Here is a 21,466-nt window from a genome sequence, read left to right as displayed (position 1 = left end):
AAAAGGGTAACAAAATAATGAAAAGAAATATTGATGAATGGGAGAGGGATTGGACATAGTAGTTCCTCGGGAACCAAACCCTACTACTCATATAAGCCTCACATACTCTGGACCATACTTCTAGTCGTACACCCTATAGCAGCAAGAGCCCATTGAAACATATACGAATGACTGTGTCAAATAATGCCAGCCCTATGCCTTATTCCATTCTCTTCTGTTTATTGCAGTATATATATAGTCCCTCCTGACCACACATGGTAGAAATTGTTCGTTGATGGTATTAAATTTTCCCAACAACCTGAAGAGTTAGTCATTCAACTAAGCATGTAGGTATTTAGAGATATACCCCTAGCTGGTATATACCAAAGGACATCTCCCAACCTTTTTCTGAGATGACCCTGCAAGATATAGATAAGTAATGGAGACTGACAAGAGTGGTCTTGGTGGCATGAGACGCTTATGGGAACCTTCTGAGTCCAGTTATTTTTGTTGGGTCTGGTCCAGCAAAGGCTTGGACCACTCCATCTCTTCTACCTGCTTGGTCCCCATTATATCTTAAAGGATTGGTTTAGGATCGAGCAGACAAGTAAGAACATATCTCTTTGTTAAGCTTTTCTGGGTTGTAAAATTAATACCGTGCGTAAAGGACCACATACAAGAAGGTCCATCCCACAAAGTAACTCGAGTTTATATTTGCTTAAGTTAGCTTCCCTAAGGATTATGTGGTGCCAAATCCATTCAAGCAAGCTGGGTGTGCACGCCTTTCATCCTATCACACAACACAAACACTTGGGGATCAAACCCTAACCTCAATAATATAGTTGTACTAGCTGACGAGGTCTCAACCTTGAAGCTAGACACGTCCAACCAAGTAACCATTTTGCTTCGTCTTCTATCCCATTCCACCACCATGATGAAGTACCAGAAGATAAATTTAATTGAACATCCTTTTCCTCTTCTGGCACATAAACCGGAAGGCCAAAAGAAAACAAGAACTGGATTTTTTTCCGCAGAAACTTGTTTAGAAGTTAACGCGCCGTAGCGGCCGGGTTATAGCAGGCGCAATCATTAGCAAGTCAAATCTATGTTGAAAATCTCATGTCTCTGTTAATTACAGAATGTTCAAATCTCAGTCATAAAGAAAACCGAAATTAGCCCTTGAGAGTTTGCAGCCCTTTTTTCCAAGATTAGCCATAAAACCTGTCTACGCTAAATCTAGCTTCTTCTGATTTCTTGCGATGTGATATTACTGTGCAACACCAATAAAACAAAACTTGGGTCTTCAAGGGAAACCATGAATCAAGAAAGTAGAAAAGGAGATATAGAATGGCAGTATAAATGGCATGATATACGGTGCAAAGATACAAAGTGCTTTGGACATTGCAGAAACAGAGCGCGCTTTAAATGCGGAGCTGACAATAGAGTCAGCGACTTTCGTGAAGGACAATGTCAGCCTCGCTTCTCAGGCCCCTTAACAGGGCTTTGATGTGAAACCTCAGTCTATCATCCCACTCCAACCCCACACATGCATGCACACACCCACACACGCCCACAATGTAAAATTACAAAAACATACCCTTCTCTCTCTTCTCCACCCCCTGCTCTCTCCCTCTTCCTTGACTATAGGATTTTTCGAGTGAAAATTTGAGTGAAACATGTAATTAAAAGGGCCACCAATCTGTCCTATGCACAGCAGAGTACCAAAAGCACTGCACTAATCAAGCCAACCAAGCCATGCATACCCTGCGTTTTCTGTAAACTACTAATTAATAGTGCCCCTCTCTGTTCAATTGCCTTGACATGTCAGAGTTGAAAAAGTGAAAGTTAAAAAATAAGCAGCTTTGGATTGAGAAAAAAGAGGGCTTTTTCCTCCACTCTCTCTCTCTCTCTGTGTCAAATGAATACTTTTCAAAGTTCATCAATCATAAAGCAATCGATTACAAAATCATTTCCTCACCTCTCAAATCAGGACCCTCTTTTCTGTTCTGCCAAAAAAGTACTGTATCCTTCTGCCCCCCCTTTGTATTTATTATTCTCTTTTCGAGGAATGGGCCATAATAAGGTTATCACACTTCACATCTCTCCACCATTGCCACCACCACCACTTCTTCTGCTGCTGCTCAACCATCTCTCTCTCAATGCTCACATTCACATGTCAACGTCAAAGCGTACAACTTTGTTCCATGTGTCAATTGTAATAACGCATGATCGCTATGACTTTCCCTTACCCATTTGTTGATTTAGCCAATACATTTGGATCACTTCTTCGTCTCTTCCTTCAGAGCCGCGCGTGTGTTACATTCTCCAATTCCTTCAGATGAAGTTTCATAAGCATGATAACTTACCCATTTTCTTCTCATTTGATTTTTTGTGAGACTTTACGTTACAGGATTTTCGGAATTATTGGAATGAAAAATAGAAAAAGGACAACTAGAATGGGGAATAATGGGTTTTTATAGACATCCATTATTAAAAGTATGCACAAAGAGCAAAGAGGCTGTCAATTCAAATAATTTCAATTGATTGAGGGGGTGGGGGTGGTTGAGTTTGGGTGTGTAGGTGGTGGAAACTGCACGGTACATTCTTTAGGAGGGGATGGTGGTCTTTCACCTTCAATATATTCGCTTGTCAAAGGGGGATGACAATTTTGGACCCCACTCTCCTTTTCTTCAATTCCTCTCCCATCGATCACACAACAAAAGTGGACTTTGACATGTCTTTCTCATACTTTTTCTTCTCTTTCCCTTCTTTCCTTCTTCAAAGTTTAATTAATGAAACTGTTGCCTTTATATCTATGCATATATGGCACCTAGCTATTCTCCTACCTATTGCCGAAAGAATTGTTCAGTGTTCACTGAAGCTGCTATATAGGGCTTTATAAATATCATTTTTCTCAGTAAAATAAACCTAAAGTAATGGAAACTAGAATTCAGAGAGAAATCTCCTGAGTTATTCTAGCTGCTTCCTGTTTAGTTATGTGGTACAAACTCTACAATTCGAAAGTGGCAAAAACATGGGGAAAGCTTGTTTATTATTATTATTATTATCCGTGAAGGGGATATGACTCAAGCTCTAGAAGAATATAAGCATAAAAAGAATAGATATATATAAACCGTAATAATTCTACTGGGTTACCTAAAGGATAAAGACATCAGATTAATTTATTACAAATACTGTGCAGAAAATTGATGGATGTGATATGGATCGACAAGCTATTACGGAGCAAAATTGCTTTTCTTCAACCAAACCCATTAATAATTGATCTTGCTAGCTAGAGCGGAAACTTTTTGAGAACATGTTGTTCCCATGGAAGGTTAATGGTAATTTAACCCTCTTAATGCAGCGTGCAAATTAATAAAACTTGACAGATTTTAGCATGCCAGATTTCATGAATTGTATGTTATTATATAGTAATTTTTACGCATCATAAGATCAAACGCTTGGGTTTCTCTTTATCAGAAGGAGGGTAAGAAAAAAAATGTAAAATAAGATATTTTCCCCCTTATCTCTTTTAAAGAAGTTACGTATGCTAGCAGAAGGACCACACGAAAATTAATTATTTATGCTTTGATCTTCTATTACACGTTAATCAGGGACAAATAATTTTACTACTATCAAGGAGTTTGACTTTGCAAATCACGTTATGCACGGCAATGATAATTATGGTCCCTGTTAGCTTTGTCTCCCTCCTGCGACAATAACCAAATGATATTTAATTAATTTAAATTTCAAGTCCTAATAATTGAAGTCTTATTGAACCTTGACATTTGTGCTTTTGTCTAGAACAAAGAGATGATTCAAGTAAAACCCAGAGAATATTGGAAATTGTCTATTTAATTATTCTTGCAAGAAAAGAAAAATATTGCCACGTGAAAACATTAACAATGTCACAGGTTTTACAGACATCCCTGCCCCCTTACGTTACTTTAAATTTTCTGAGATATTCTTTGAAATGTGTCCAAAGTGACTTAAATTCCCCCATATATAGTCTAGTGGACTTGGTATCCAGCAGTATAATCAGGTGTGAATGGCAGAGAATTGATGCCAACACCAATCAATGCATTAATTAAAAACTTCAGTTATTTACTATGAAATCATATGTAGTAGCAAGAGTATCTAGATTTAAAATTCCAAAACTCCATGCCTCAATTATTTATTGGAAGTGTTTATGTTATCCATGTTAGAATAATCCCAGGTTGGATTCAGTGAGAATTTGGAACTGCGCACCACTTGTATTATAATATTTAGATCACGTTCTTTGATCAGACTGACTTGGTTTTGGCTATACATGATGACACCTGGCTATAGCACAACTAGTTACAAAAGGAACACTTTGGCCAGTTTGGTTTAGCAATTAAGATCCAAGACTACGGTTTGAAGATCTCGATTAGTTTGATTGGATGGAACTATTCTTTTTCATAGTGGATTTAATAATCAAGTATCAAATCTGACCTTAGTTATGGAACCATGGTTAACAGAAAGATGCTAATTTTTTAGGTGGCCCTTCATGGTTTTGCCTGTACATAGTTTCTTAGACATGGACACCGCAAACTGCGTGTAAATTTAATTTCAAAGAAAATTCAATGCATACCGGTGGCATTTTGACGAGATCAACTTGTGTGTGTGTGTGTTGGGGGGGGGGGGAGGCTGTCTATGTTTAGTTTGAAGGAAGAGACTGCTGGGGCAAAAACAATTAAGAAGAGTTGAAATGTCAAACCCATTTAATTAACTCAACTCATAAATTTGGACAGCGTAGCTTCTAGAATAAAATTTGATTTGTTTCCAAGTTTTACTGAGATTCTATATATTTTATAGCCCAGAAGAATTGATATATATCTTGATCTGCAATGTAATTTTGACATCGGCCAAGGTCATAAGATCAAAGTTATGTATAGACAAAGTTCAAGTGGACATTTTATTTTTTGTTATCATTCATGCATGCCAGTATATATATTGTCCTTGCAAGGTACATTCGGAAATCGACCAGATTACATTTACTACATTTCTACCTCTATATCAGAACCAAGGATTTCAAGTAGGCTTGCTTAACAGATCTACCAAATTTGTTTGAGGTTAGTCTTTGTTCTCTTGCGTTCTCTTTCTTAAATTTTTTTTTTTTTTAATGTTTTAGACATGGATTCGAGGTTACCTACTTTTCTAGGATTTGGGCAGCTAAAACACTAGTTTGATTATTTAAACCCTCTCCTAAGAAATCACCGAGATGCTCTCCTTAAGATTAGGAAAATCATCATCTTCAAAGTCATAAACATAGGTCTCCGAACCCCGCCATCGAAGTCTAGCATTTTAAAATGAAGAAAGCCCAGCTTCTCACACAGACACACAGACACACACACACACATATCAGTACATTCTTATAGTACTATTTATTAATCGAGAAATTAATCTCTCTTTTTTAAGAATAGGGAGTTATTACACATGAATTTAACCTAAACCATAAAAGAAGCTATAAGATTATTAATAAACCTGGCCTTCATTCTTCTGCTGTCATTTTTGTGCGCGTCCAGTAAAAATATGTCTATAAGCATATGCACATATAGCTCATTATAATTAGTGTTCATAGGCTAAGAGGTCGTTGCTTTAGCTTTCACCTGAGTTACGTATTTGTAGTATATAAGACCCTAGAAATCAGGTGTGTATGAGGATGAAAAGAGGAATCTCAATTGTAGGCAAATGCTTCCATATATAAGTGAAGGACAGATTAAAATAATTAGATATATGTCTTGTACATATATATCACAAAATCTGAAAAATTAGCCCCATTATATACAGCTGTGAGCGGCAGGACTATTAGAATTAATATTATATATCGACTGAAAAATTGAGGTGACTTTTTTGAAAGAAGGTGCATGGAAGATTGGGAGTCCCAAGTTTACCCAAATCTAGTAGTTATGAGGATATGGGGCTTTATTATGGAGATGTTATTTTCTACAGAAGAGAAGACAGATTGAAATAATATTCCTGGGGGATGGATATTTATATATGACATAACTTTAGGGAAAGGAAAGGATATGGTATGGTGGGGTGAGGTAGCTTTGGTGAAAATGAAAAGCATTTTATATAGAGAAGGGGGGGGGGAGAAGAAGAACAAGGACCTTCCGATAATGCTCTTTTTGGTTTTGGAAATCACAAGCTATTTTTCTTACCTTTCTTTCTTCTATTTCTCTATCATTATCTCTCTCTCTCTCTCTCTCTCTCTCTCTCTCAAAACTCTATCCCCTCTGGGTCAGAAAGAGAGAGAGTGTGGGAAGTAAAGTCTTTCTTTTTTTTCCCCCCTAAAGTGATATTAGGATATGAGACAGAAGTGGGGCCAAAACGAAAAGGCAATATAAATCACGCAGAGATAAGTGTTGGGACAGCTGTTGGAGACCATACTCGTGTTGTAGCTTTGAATCCACAAAGAATGTTGAAATTGAACTCTATAATGTATACTCATCCCACTGCATGCAGAAGAAGCACAAAAACAAAATATAATATGCAGTGAATTGGAATTGGATATCTCTATCCTTCTCTCTCTACACAAAAATAATATCTGTTTTGGAATTTGGAGGAGTCAAAAGGTAGGGTCTGGCAGAATCATCGGAGACTTTCATTCCCCAATATATTCTCCCTCCCACTCTCTCCCTCTCTCTCTCTCTATACCTTGCTTTGAGAAGGTACTAACACACACAAACCAACACTATATTATAAGCACAATAGGGAGTAGTTAATTCTGTGTTAATCATTAAACAAATTTCACATAAACAAAGATTTTCCTATGCATCATACATATATATATTTTGTTTATGATTGTTAACACGACGACATCTTAATTTCTTTTTCTCTTTCTCCTATCTTTCTCCCCTCTACATATGACTTCCGGAAATCTAGCTAGCATCCCAATTTTAAAGTAGTTATTAAGTTCCCCAATTTTTTATTTTGAGAAATAGAAGACGTAGAACAAAAAAGCAATATCCACAACTATAATGTATTCCTTTTCTCTTAATCCCAAATTCCTTTTTCCCCCCAACAAGCCTGATTTGCATCTTTCTTTTGACTCTTATCGCCATCATCACTCAATTATTGCTGTAAAGTTCAGAATACCCTCTTACACGGGGGATGTTCACTTTCACTATAGCTAGCTAGCTAGCTTCCTCTAGCTCTCTCTCTCTTCCCCCCTCCCTTCAAACAGAGTCAGCGACCATTCATGTTCTCTTTATTTCTGCTATGCTTTGCTTTTGTTCCGTTTTGTACTCTTGTTTCCTTTTGCATAATGTTTCCACAAGCACTTTCTGAGACCAGTTAATTTTCACTTGTGGCTTCATACGGTTCAAGGTAAAAGAAAAGGAAAAGAAAAGAAGGAATAAGTCATTCTTTTAATTTATTTGGACTATTGTGTTTGTCATATATATTTCCCTTCATTCATCCACACTGACCAATATGCGGGGACCAGCCATTTGTTTGCTTTAATTTTCTATTTGGTACCCATCTTCTTCAGAACGTGTTCCTGTGACTCCTAAAGTCAATCCCTTATGCCATCAACAAGTATATATGGTTTCATTATATCAGCAGTTGCTTTCATCAGTATCCTATGTGTATACATATGTTTGTGTGTATTTTATAAAGTGCTTTTTGAATGAGATGGGCGTTTTCTGAATATATATATATATATATCCCTACTTTACCTTGGTTTCTCATTGACAAATAAGTACCCATTAATATAATTATTTACTTATTTATTTTGCAGAGAAGACCACCACATTTATTGGTCTCACTGTTAGGTGTGCAGTGTTTACCATCGGATGCTTTTGCTACAAAAAGTAAGGTTTTTCACTCTTTACATATAATGTATTAATAATTGTTGAGTCAAGAAGTACAGGGACAGTAACAGAAAGTGATTTTGTATATTATTTAAGTGTATAAGTTTCCGTCTTGTTTTTTTTTTTTAGTACTAAAAGTTTTTAAAGTGAGTTAGAGTTTGACTATTAGATTGATTCAAATAGTTACTTACCAATCATCACTCATCAACATGATTCTTACGCGCAAGCAAAGATGAGATTTTTAACAAGACATGGACTGGCTAGCTGGCTTAACTTAATTAGTCCATGTTTCATATTTAGTTGTTGTTATAGATATATTCAAACTCACCATGAGGTTGATGGGTATATATGCAATCAAAACCCTAATTGTTCAATTCTAGGATTATTGTTAATAATTACCCCCAGGCATCTTGAAGAATTTTGTGTTTTGTTGAAAGTCACTTTACAAAATATTGAGAGTGATATTCTAAAAATATTCATGATAAACAAAAAAATATTGGTTCATTCACTGTCAAAAAAAGTCAGCTATATTTAATGAAATGTATATTTAGAAAGATTGAAATGTTGTTTCAAAGACATCAACTAATTGAAGCTCATTTTCACTATAATTATAGCTACTGACTAGATCTCCAAGTACTACTAATTAAAAAGTATTCCAAAGGGTAAACCGTTCAATTAATTAATTAATTATTAACTGAACACTAACTGAAAAAAATAAAAAAATAAATGGAAGCTAGGTGAAAACAAAAGTGAATGGTACACCAATTGGTTTTAGAATTATGTAGATGCCAAGCTTGTCAATGGTGACTTGTGCTATGCTGGCTTTCCTGTCTGTGTTCGACCACATACATTTTTGGGGTCCATAGTTGTCTTTTCATATGAATTATTCTATTTATGGGTGTCTCCTTTGAAATAACCGTAGCTCTATATGTACATAAATTTGAATGAATAATTAATTTTCTAAAAAAATAAAATAACCTTTATTATGGATACATTTTTTATTACAAGGATTTAAACTCTAAGCATCAACCTCACCCCACACCACTATTAGTGTGAAAGATAGGGGCTGCTCTTCATCTCAATATATAATTAATTATCATCAATATAGGAACTAATCATAATCATATAAATAAAAAAAGTAAAGTCGGATTAGACTGTTCAATTGCAGTTAATTATTATAGTTAAATTTAAGTGTCTTTAAACAAAAGGTTGAATTTCGGGTGCAAAAATATTTTAAAAAAACTATTACTACTTTTATATGTTTATATTATTTCAAAATAATCATCGAGTCTACCACTATAGGACTTGCAATATATATATTTATATATATAGTCTTTCAAAAATGAATCATATCCATCAATAAGCTAAGGGAGATGGAATGATAGAGATCGTGTGAATCTGACAAATGAATCTGACATATGTATATATATAATTTATTTTCTTATAAATGGATCTTGTATTGAGAATCCATGGGTTCTATATACTTATGCTTCAATCCCCATAAGTTATATTAATAAAATAAAAGAAAATCTGTAAATGAAACGATGGTTGGAAGTTGAGATAACAGAACTCATGGCCACTTATGTAAGCCACCAGCATGTTCCCACTTGGCCCTCATTCATATCACTTGTGGGTCTCTTCACAGATCCTTACTTACAAGGCAGAAGAACGAATTTAAGTTTTTCAGAAATTGAAACATATATATGTAATTGTTAAATCCACTCATCATTATATGATAAAATATCTATTTGTGAGATATGGGTTTTTAATGTAATGCCAAAAACTATTTATTGCAGTCGTTGAAATCCTATTTTTGTAAGGATATTTAAAAGGCATATCTTTTTATCTTCACATGGCAATATTGTCTTCATCAATTCGATGCTGCTTCGTTCTTTCTTTATCGTGATTTTACTTGAAACATTAAATTGTGTAAAAAAAAAATTATTCCACATATATGTTTATAGTTTTATATGCAGATCGACATTCTCACTAAGTATCATACTAAAAATCATGAAAAATTTGATTGTCTAAAACATTTATATTAAGCTAGTGCCAAATGACATATAATCGCATTTAATTAGACTTCAGGTCATATTCCATCCTTATTATAAGATGCCTCCAATCATCTTATCAAAACTATGAAGATATGTGAATAAGTCATTAAATTTGTTTGAAAATGAAAAAATAAATTAAATCTTAATTAGGGGCAATCTTAAAAAATATATAATATTGATAGGAGCATTGTATGTGGTGACTTATATAATGACCATTCAATCCTTTAAAAAGTATTTATAATAAGGATCAAAATACTATATATTAGTGGGTAAATACCCGTAGTTAAATTACCACACTGTTAAAATATAATTACAGCACATGGATAATTTTCTGATTTTAGCAAAATTTTGAGGCTCAAAATCCTCAAAAGCTAACCATTGAATTGTCCTACATCCCTTATGAATAGATCAAATCAAAGGGGCCAATGCATGCAGTTGTATAGTTCATGATACTTCATTTTCACTATTTTGTGTATGGATCTGTTTTGGCCATGCATGCATGTGCATTAAGTGCCATGCTTTTTAAACGAGGTATATATAAAATTCAAATCTTGCAAAACAAAACTTATTATACTGAAAAAAATTATCTCATTTAAAGTTCATAATTCTCAAACTATAATATATTAACCACACTTAAATGGTTGAGTAACACAAACAAAAATCATACGGGAAAGCCCATTTTATTTATTTGCAGTAATATAATTTAATTATATTTATACTAACTTGCACGAAACTCTTCTGTTAAACTGTGGATTATGTACAAATATTTCCCTTATTTAGCACTTAATAATAAACATCCATATATGAGCTCTTAAATTTGGGCAAATAACCCTCAATTATCAATTATATACCTTTCTTAAACTTTATTTTTGCACGCATATATGATTCCTCAACTTTTGATTGATGTAGATAATCCCTGAACTTTAAAATGTGTGTATGGACAATTAATGTACAAAATTAATCGTATAGGAGTTTATTTGCATAAATATAAGAGTAATTTAGAGGATTTCACAATAAAGTTTCAAAAACTATGAAAATTATCTGTACATGAACGTTGGGAAGCTCAAAAGGGATTGGTGTAATTTAGTGTTATATTATGGGTAGAGAAGAAGAAGTCGATATAAAATGACTTATCATAAGGAATTGGCAGTTGGGACCCATTGGCATTACAGATAATTGCCGTCAGAGAAGGAAATATGGATAGCCAAACGTTCCAAATTCTGAATTTGACTACTCCTTATATTACCATCAAGAATATTTAGTGAATGTCGTGACTATGAAATTATATATAACTTATTATTCTCCCCCCACGCACACATATATATGTCTAACCAAATATCATATACTATTAATTATTTTTTGTAGTTATAAAGGGACAAAAATTTGGAATTATTAATAATTATTCTTTTCTCAGGTCCCCTAACGTTCACATGAATACGTTACGTGGGTATGGATATAGAAACTAGATATATAGTAGTGTACTTTGGAGTCGATGATTGATTAATTAATATTATATTAATATAAAAAAAACCAAATTAAAGGCCATAAATCACTTTGAAATTAAAGTTGGCGCTAATGTTGGTGGTTGGTTGTTGGACTGTACTTTGTAGACATAATGCGCATATAGATTAATTGTGATAAGAAAGTGTAAGAAGTGAGGTGATTTAAATTTTTACTGCTTTTAAAAAATATAAATGGTTTATGGCGACATAATTTATATTCAATACATATTATTATTTACAAAAAATGGAAAAGAAAAATGTATTATGCAATATAATGCAGTCAAAGTCATCACACTAGCTAGTGCATATAGAGACAATGCTATGAAGAAGATTGTGAGTTAAAAGTTAAACAAAGTAGTAGGTATTAGAATTTACATCCCTAAAACCCCCCCAAAAAAAAAGAGTTCGAATCTTAAATTAACTTGAAATTGAAAAATACAATAGCTTAGTCTTTTTTTTAAAACAAAACAAAAGAAAAATAAGACAGAGTATTCTTTACGCAGTACAGATTAATAACTTTACATTTTAAATGTGTAAAATTAGTTATATACGTCCTTGTAAATGGTTAAAAGATGATCCTAATTTTTATATATTTTTGTTGATTCTGACTATAATTGATTTGGATTTATATGAACATATAAAATCTTAAATCTATATAAAATTATACTATTTATAAGTTATAAATAATATTACAACTTTTAAATTATATAGTCTTTTTCTTTCAATTTTTTCTCTCAAATATTTGGTTCCCGTTTTTTTTAATGAAGTTTGCTTTTGCTCTTTTATTATTTACTCACATATTCTAATTCTCTTTTTACTCGTGAACAACAGAGTTCACAAGACACAAAGATAAATATAATACTACCTGTGATCCTAAATATAAGATCTCATTTGATTTTTATTTTGATTCTAAATATAAGATCCCAATTCACTTTGTCTCTCATATTTACCTATTTTTTTTCATGATAGTCCTTATAATAATAATAATAATTTTAACCAATACACTTGATTAGTAATGATATTTTAGAAAATAGAACACTTATTTATTACAAATAACTAACTTAACTAATTTTCTTAATCTACTCAAATTAGTTAACTAGCTCTTATATTAAGGACCGAAGGTAGCATCTCAAAATTAAGTTTTAAATTTATGATCTTCATCACTTTCTATTGTACGTGCAGGGAAAATCCAACTCTAAAAGTAATTCCACTATCATTAATAAAGGCCAAATCGCTGGAAAAAAAAAAAAAGGCCAAATCATTGGATTAAAATATTATTTGGAAGAAAAAAAACCTACTCACTTCATTTGCATTATAAATTGAATTATTGAATAATTAATATGATAGGTCGTCAATAATTATGAACTAGCATATCCGTCCTTATAAGTTATTATTAATCATAGCTTTTTTTTTTATACAATTATTAATCATAGCTTTATTTGTAAAGGAATCCCAAAAAAGAAAAAACGCGTGTAATTCGCCAACTACGATAACATAGGGGTTGAGAAGTCTATTTACATACATTTAAAGTGTGCCCTTGGTCAAATTAATTATTATTATGGGAAATCAAGAAAAAAGTCTCCAATTAAAAATTTTGATCAAAGATATCAAGGGTTCTAACTCAAAATACTACTACTTCATATCTATAAAATTTTCAAAGTATCGATACTTTCTGTACAAAAAAATTCATCAGGTTCTTTCTTGCTAATAAAATTTTCAAAAAGGGCCGAGTTTTCTCTTTATATATATATATATATATATATATATATATTGTAATTGATTTTTTAGGGCCAGTTGTGATTTTAATCTCCCATCCGTGTGGAGATCGGGGGACATTGAATGTAAATTATTATTTAAACAAATTTGATTGATAACCTAATCATTTATATGATGTTGACTTCATAACATATCTCATTAATTTTACAAACATGCATTCGTTACTTATTGCATTTATGCCTACAAAATGGTTTGTTTTTTCCTGAGAGATTTTTAGGGCGGACACATCTAATAACATGAACAGAAAAGGGTACAAATCAACAAGAAGAAGAAGCAAGGGCCCAACATCAATTAATTAATTAATTAGATTTTGGATATCCTAGTCCTTTACTTAATTATTTAGAGATATACATGTATTGGGAGGAAAAAAAAGATATGCATTTGGGTTCAATTTGCTCCCATATTAAAATAATAAAAAAAATCTTATAGTGCCCATTTGGTTTAACTTCAAATAATAACCGACTTTGTATTTAACTATACAAAACTCTTGTCACATATTTACTTAGTACGATGTAACATTATTGAAATTAGGCTGATCTAAACTAACACTATATTCTTCAACAGTGCTTTTCAATATTATGAATAATTTTAAAATTACAACTTTGCTTGCATTAATTTTTTTAATCTCAGAGCCTATATCTTAACTGACCCTAAACACTTCTTTGTAGATCAACTGACACCAAGCACTTCTCTTAAGCTTTTATGCTAAGTGTAAGGTTATAAGTTCAAAATCTAAGTAGGGGTATTAAGGGTGTGTAAGATACGGGAAAAAATTGTCTCTACAAAATATATGATATTCTCATTAGTTTGAGTCAGTAAAGTAAGGAGCCAAAAACCAGACCGAACTGACTTGTTCAACTGGAAAATCGATGATCCGGCCAGTAACCTGATTTGGTTTGAATATTGAACCAGTCAAAAGTTTAACTAAATTGAATTGATCAAAACTGGGGGTGAGTCAGTAAAACTGATGTGAACTAGTGATGAACGGATTTGAATGATTATATTGTTATTAGTCTAATTTTTTTTCATTCAACTCCTAATATCTCAGTCACTGTAAATTTGAATGAATTTTAATGATGATTTTGGTATCAATGATTATTAATTTTAGTTATTAATAAATCATAACTATTAAAATTCTCAATGTTATTGTACTTTGTTATTGTTATAATCAAACTATTGTTATATTTCTTTGTATTTTGTTATTAGTGATTATAAATGTTGTTGTATTTTATTATTTTTAATTAAATTATATTATTTTAATATGACTAGTTTGATCTCAAGTTGACTCCAATCTAACCAACTAACTCTTGAATTACTATCTCAATCGGTTTAGTGTCTAATATAATTTTTTGTTCCTTGCAATAAAGTGAATTTACAACAAGCACGCAAACATTTATAGCGTCTTTTTTTTTTTTTTAATTCAGTGGGCATAAATTCAATATTTTATTTGAAAAGAACGAAACTAATTAATTATCATTGGAATCACGCACTATAACTTTATATTTATAATTTTGTTTGCAACAAACAACAATTCTCTTTATATATGTCGTATGAATGAGTGATTCTTAAAGTACACATCTTCACGTGTATGAACTGAAGTTATTTGATTTCAAAAAACCTTATTGAATTTAAACATAACAAAGGAAAAAAATGCAAAAACTCCAAACTAAGGGTCGAAGAATACCTCTTTACAAGTAGATGTTTCAATCATATGCATCTTTCAAGAAAGCCAAGTACCAATCACTTCAAAAAAAAAGGAAAAACCCATATTCGTGATATTTCATAAATCTGAACAATCGAACTGCAACCTTTAACAATATAATATACAAAATACGCATTTCATCTTACTCATCAACAAATCAGATTTTGAAGAATTTAGATTATAAATGAATAAAATTTAAACCATCTAAATCTAATTATATCAACAATGTAAAAGTTATTATGCCATTTGGGTTGAAGTATTTGACCTATTCCTATGTAATTGATTTTCTTTTTGGGACAACCCCATTTAAATGAGATTTGTATGGTTTAATTTCTTTAAAAAAAATTAAAGAATAAAAAAATTAAATGGAATATAAACAATCTAGATCTTTTTTTTTTTTGGGGTCCAATATGGACTATTATAAATGGTTTAGATCAAGTGTTAAAATATACATCTGATCCAAAACCATTCAAAAAAAATTTCAATAATTTAGGATTAAGGGATGTTTTACCTAGAAGCATTCATAGAAGAGTTATGGATATTTGAAAGTTTTTTGTCTCAATGTCACATCCAGAAATCTTAAAAAATGAGCAATATTAAAAGATATAAAAGAAAAAAAATTCCATTTGCAGGTATATTTGAAAGTGGGTGAGTGGTGTGGAAAGGTGAATACATGAAGAATAATGAAAGAAAAGTAGCATTAATAATTAATAACTGAGAAAGAGAGAAGAAGACGTTGGAGATTGAATTTTTTCCATTAAAAGAGACATGAATGGATGTTTGTGTCATGTGGTTTGGTTGCTCTTATTAAGCTTCACAAATTAAAAATATATAATAATGAAGTGTTCCTTTCATCCTTCTAACACTTTTCTTAGTTTGGTTTTCGTTTGTACTTTGTCATCACATTTTTGGGATTTCTTGGAGATTGAATCACCCCTCTTTGCTTCCACATTTTCTCCACTTCATCGTGCTCTTAAATATAAATTTAATCTCGAAGTTCTTGGGGTTTAATTTTTTTTTTGGGAAATTCATGAACTCGATCTGAATTTTTTCATGTTTATTATGACTAAAGTTCTTAGGGAAATTTTCAATCAAATAAAATATACTAAAATTATCATGCATATAAATAATTCTTAATGCCGTATTGAAGTATATGTGTAATTAATTAATTGGTTATTGGTTAATTAAATTTATTGATACTAATTCCGTGTATGTATCTATTTTTTCTTGCAAGGATAATGTGTAAATGAGTTTGTACAAGTAGCCGGACGATATTTTTTTGTTTGGTTATTAATTGTATTAGATTTTTAATTTTCAATTAATCTTTTGTCGAGAAAAATTATTGACATTTTATTAATCTCGTCAAACATAAAGGGTTCCTTGCCTTTCTTCTCTATTCAGTATTCATTTTTTGTCAACCGTACGAGTGGTTTTTTTTGGGGGGTGCTGAGGGAGAGTTTGGGAGTACTATTTTCAATCATTTTTTGGCTTTACAATATAAAATTTTCTCACATATTTACCTCGTATAGTACAAATATTATTTAAAAAATTAGCAAATTAGGAACTTCACCAAGAAAAATTGGGGGTATTATTGGTATTAATAATTTAATTTAAACAATTGTGATTTATTATTGGTATTATTATGATCAATAAAATGATTTTTTTAACTGCCAACATAAGAAAATAAATTAAATAAAATGATATAATCAATTTATATCCAAAAAATTTGAAAATGTCCAGAAGATGTTGTTGACGTAGATGTGAATTCACTAAAAATTTCATTATGGTTTTCATTTTGATTTTTCATCTATTGTTGTGCCACTATGTGAAAGAAGGTCAACATTGTCCATCTTGAACTGTGAGTTAAATAATATCACAACTAACGAGATGGTTGATATATTATTTATTTCAAATAGATTTTGAGCTATAAAACCCATTAATTAAATATTTCTAATTAATGAATGGCAAAAAAAATTTATAATTAATGGACTAATCCAAACTATATAGCTCAGTTCAATATTTTGTGGTTTTTAACCAATTTAACGACATCACAATTATAGGATGTTCCATTACATGCGACCAACCAGTTCATTATTATTAGTTGTTTCTGATTGATAATTCCAGCCTAATTAAACAAGATGCATACATAATACATTTAATTTATAATTAATCTCTTTATTAATTAGAACAAATGTGCCCCTTATTATTAATGCCCCTTCTGTATAAAACTCACTTGTAAAGGGAAAAATACCATATATATTAAATAAATATAAGAAGACTTTGGGAAACCTGGTTGATCTTTCGAAATAAGGTAGAGTTGTTTAGACAAAAGAGGAAAGATTTTAATGCATGGGATGGAGTAGTTTTTACTTCTCTCTTTTATTTTTGGTTTCTGTTGGCTATCCTATCCAGGCTCCTTTTGGAATAAAAATTAAATTAAAACCTCATTCACATTTGAAATGTTTATCAAGGAAAATAAATTAAATATAACTTGGAAGTAAATATTACTTTATAAAAAAATTATGAAAAAAACTCATTTGGACAGATCAATGAATCTGAGATGTGCTCCTTGTAATTGTTAGAGAATTAGATTAACATTTTATTTTTAGTCAAAAAATCAGCTTTTCTGTTTGCATAAATATCATATTATAGTTTTTATTTAATAAAACGGTGTTAAATGAGATGATGAAGATTAATTTCATAAAGTCCTTGAAATTTTATAAATTAAAATTGATAGTTTTAAAAAAAATTAACTCAAATATGGATGCCTATAATGGATCAAATTAGAAGCATTCAATTCAAACAAAAGAAATTACAGAGACTTGATTTAAAATTGAGATAAATTATAAGGACTCATGGATTTTTTTTTAAATTTTTCAATCATTTTTCTTGCGAAATTAAACAATGCTATCTCTATTTCTTAATATAATATATACCTAACTAATTTAAATAGATTAATAAAACTAATTAAATTATTAGTTATTTGTCAAAAATAAGTATGTATAACAGAAAAAATTAATTAGAATTTTATATTTAAGATCAAATTCAATTCTAATCTAATTCTTATATTAAAGATTAGAGAAAGAGTATAAAAGCACATACTATAATGGTCATGATCGCCCAATCATCAACTAACAGGAAGAAAGTATATTAAAAACAGAAGGATATATCAAAACCATCATTTATTTGATGGACCACGATACCTGAAATAAAAATTGATACAATTAGTCAGACAAACTAGAAAAAATTGTTTATAAAAAAATTCATAATTCATAATGTTAAGACTCTCCCTCAATTTCAAAACTATTGTTTTAGGTTGTTAATCTCCTTTCAAAAGTGTACCCTCATGCAACTAATTATATAATTATATTTCTTCTTAGTTCCCTCGCTCTTTAGGTGGCTAATTATAAACAAAAAAAGTACCTTATCAATCATAATTTCATTCATTTGCGGCCCTTTTGCATGTGACAATGCTCCATGGGGATTTAGTGACAAGAATTTTTCTTATTTATCCTTCTTTAATAATAACTCTTGAATAAAAATTATAATTGAAATAATGATGGTTAAATTAAAAAAGATTCATGTCTTTTATTATAATAATATAATTATGGAATTGTAAAAAAATTTATGAAATTCATATCCTTTTTTTTATATAATTTACATTTACGAGCATGGTTTCACTGAGAATGAAATTCAAACATAATCAAATTTCTCAAAGTCACTAATTGAAAAAATCCAAATAGAAAGAACGATTAACCAATATCACTTCTAATAAATATCACTTATAAAAATGACAATCATCTAAAATTATATTTGTTCTTATCTAATCCAACTGGACACAAAGGATTATTTTAATTTACAGATGTATATTTTTCTAAACCAATCAATTTGACCATCATCATTGATAGGGTTACCTTTTTGTCTAAAATTGGGTTTTTCTTGTTCGTAATATAAATAAAGATAAAACAAGAAGTATATATAGACACTAATTAAAATAGATATTATTAACAAAATTAAAGAATGGGGGAAGAAAATTTAGAGATGCACAAGTTATTGTATCATTGATTAATAATTAATGATATTAGGGAAAGAATTAAATTCTCTAAGTGTATATTCCATTTCCTATTGATAGGAGCATAGGGAAGCTTGATGAAGTATGAAGGTCATTTATGATGATTTATTTAATTATAAGGAAGAGAGAGAAAGAGAGTGAAACATAATAAAGAGGGGAAGATACAACCTATTCCTCATTCTCCACCATACATTCTTGTCAATCTCACATCCAATTAATCACTCCCATCTGCCCCATAACTTCTCTCCCTTCCCTCCTTTATTGTTTTATCACTTGTCACTCTTTGATCCATTTTCCACAGATGCTTCTAAATTATTCTTTCCTATTTTAAATATATATGGGAGTTTCATAATTTATTTTGGTTTTAAATGTGTAACAATTTGATTCATTTTATTTGTTAAACTTATATTATTTTGATCTTAAATATAAAAATAATTAAAAAATTAATTTTAATTTAGAATATGGGGCATTAATATATTTTATCTTTCATAAATAATTATCAATTTTTCTCTAAATTAATTTATCTAATTTATAAACTAATATATAATTTTACGCTACTTTGGAGTGGAAGGGTATGTCACATGTGATAAAAATAAGAAAATAATTTAGTTTTCTTAATATATTCAAATTAGTTAAGGAGTTCTCATTTCAATTATGGGAGGAGTATTTTTTTTGGGCTAAGGTACATCCACATTTTAAAGTATTTTGTGATGCATCAAATACTTTAAAGTATTTTTTTAAATACATCCAGCATCGTGAGATATTTTTTTGTGCATCTAGCATTCTGTAATATTTTTTTGTTCAGAACCCAAAAATATTTTTTTTGTATCTAGTACCAAGACAAAAAAAAAATCAAGATGTTAAATACATTTGAGAAAATATTTTGGGATGCAAGATGGTTTATATCAAGTTCCATTTGATTTTACTGATGATATTTGTTTGATTTTGTTCATAAGGTTAATTAGAGGGATATATATATATATATATGCATGTTTACTGATATTTTTATTTTAATTTTTAAAAACTTTTATCAGTCGTCTATTTTTATTTAAAAATAAAACCTATGTCTTCCTCCCTTCTCTATTTCTTTTCCTATATAGAAGACCTAGTAACATACAGGAAATAAATGAATATAGAATTCGACCTCAAAGAATAAAGTTTAGTTTTTTTCCTTTCAATAAATATTTATGCCAATTTACGTTAAAGTTGGATAAATTTTTTTATTATAGTAGCTCATATGGGCAAAATAATAACGTCATAAAAGGATTTTCCCAAACAAATTAGAAGAGAATCAGTGGTGGGAAGGAGAGTTTAAAAAAATGATGTGAAATTAGCGTGATTGATTTTTATTTTTCGTTTAAGTCAAATAAACTTTATCTCGACCTGTGTGGATTTGTTTCTTATCTTTTCCGCCTGCGATGTGTCTTTTCTTCTTCTTCTTCAATGAAGGATCTGTCTTCTTTTTTTAATATAAAGTAGACATATCTTTTTTATGTAACATGAACATACAGTGCGGTTTATATATTATCACTTGATTGATGGTTTTTTTCAAGTATCTATGAACCACAAAATCAACAGAATAATTGTTTTTTTTAAAATACTCCTTTATTTTTAAATGTAAAAGCTATTTAACTAATTTGGATAGACTAAATAGTTAGATAAATTACTTATTTGTGAAAAATGTGATTTGATCTCCTTAAAATGCTTTCATGTAATATAAGATCATATATTATTTTATAACTTAATTTGATAAATTAGTTTAGAGAAAAATAATAAATACGATGGACAAAATAAATTAAAATTTTACATTTAGTATCAAAATTAGTTTCCTAATTAGTTAGTATATTTAGGACAAGAGGAGTATTTATTCTTCAAGAAAATCATAGTTTGTTGATTTCTTCTTGTAACATTCCTTCTCCCTAGTGCCACAAAAAAAAAAAACATTCCTTCTCTCTAGGTTATTTAATTTGTCTTTATTTAAAATTCAAGCCGTAATATAAGTTACATGTTTTTCATGCAAAGCGCAAATATGGGTTGCATTATTGTTTAAGACTTACGAATAATATAATTTGCCATAAGATTTAATAATATTACATATATGCCAAAAACAGGAGAAAACCTCATATAGAGAAAATGACACTGTTCAGTGTTTGATCTTATAAATAATGTGGTTTTGTGTAGGTTCATTAATTAAATATTCAGTAGACACCAAAAAGGAAAAAGAAAAAGAAAGTGACAAAAAATTGTCAATTATTTACCAACAGACTATTGGTTGATGTCGTAACAGGAGTAGAACGCAAATTTAAATCTCAAAAAATGCATTTGTTGGATAGCTATTTCTTAATCGTTTCAGACCTGAAAGAAATTAGTCTTAACAAGTTTAATGTGACTTGGAGATATCCTTATTTCACTTTAAAAAATTGTCAATTATTCTCTTGTTTTTAAGGTGTATTACTAGCTATCATCCTATTTATATGTCATCAGTTTTAAAAATTTTCATTAAAATCAAGAAAAATTTTTAAACTTATTAGCTCTGTCTAAAA

Source organism: Neltuma alba, unplaced genomic scaffold (assembly GCF_004799145.2).
Source record: "Neltuma alba isolate B1F8T4 unplaced genomic scaffold, ASM479914v2 tig00010342_pilon, whole genome shotgun sequence".
Lineage (NCBI taxonomy): Eukaryota > Viridiplantae > Streptophyta > Magnoliopsida > Fabales > Fabaceae > Neltuma > Neltuma alba.
This window is presented reverse-complemented; position numbering follows the sequence as displayed.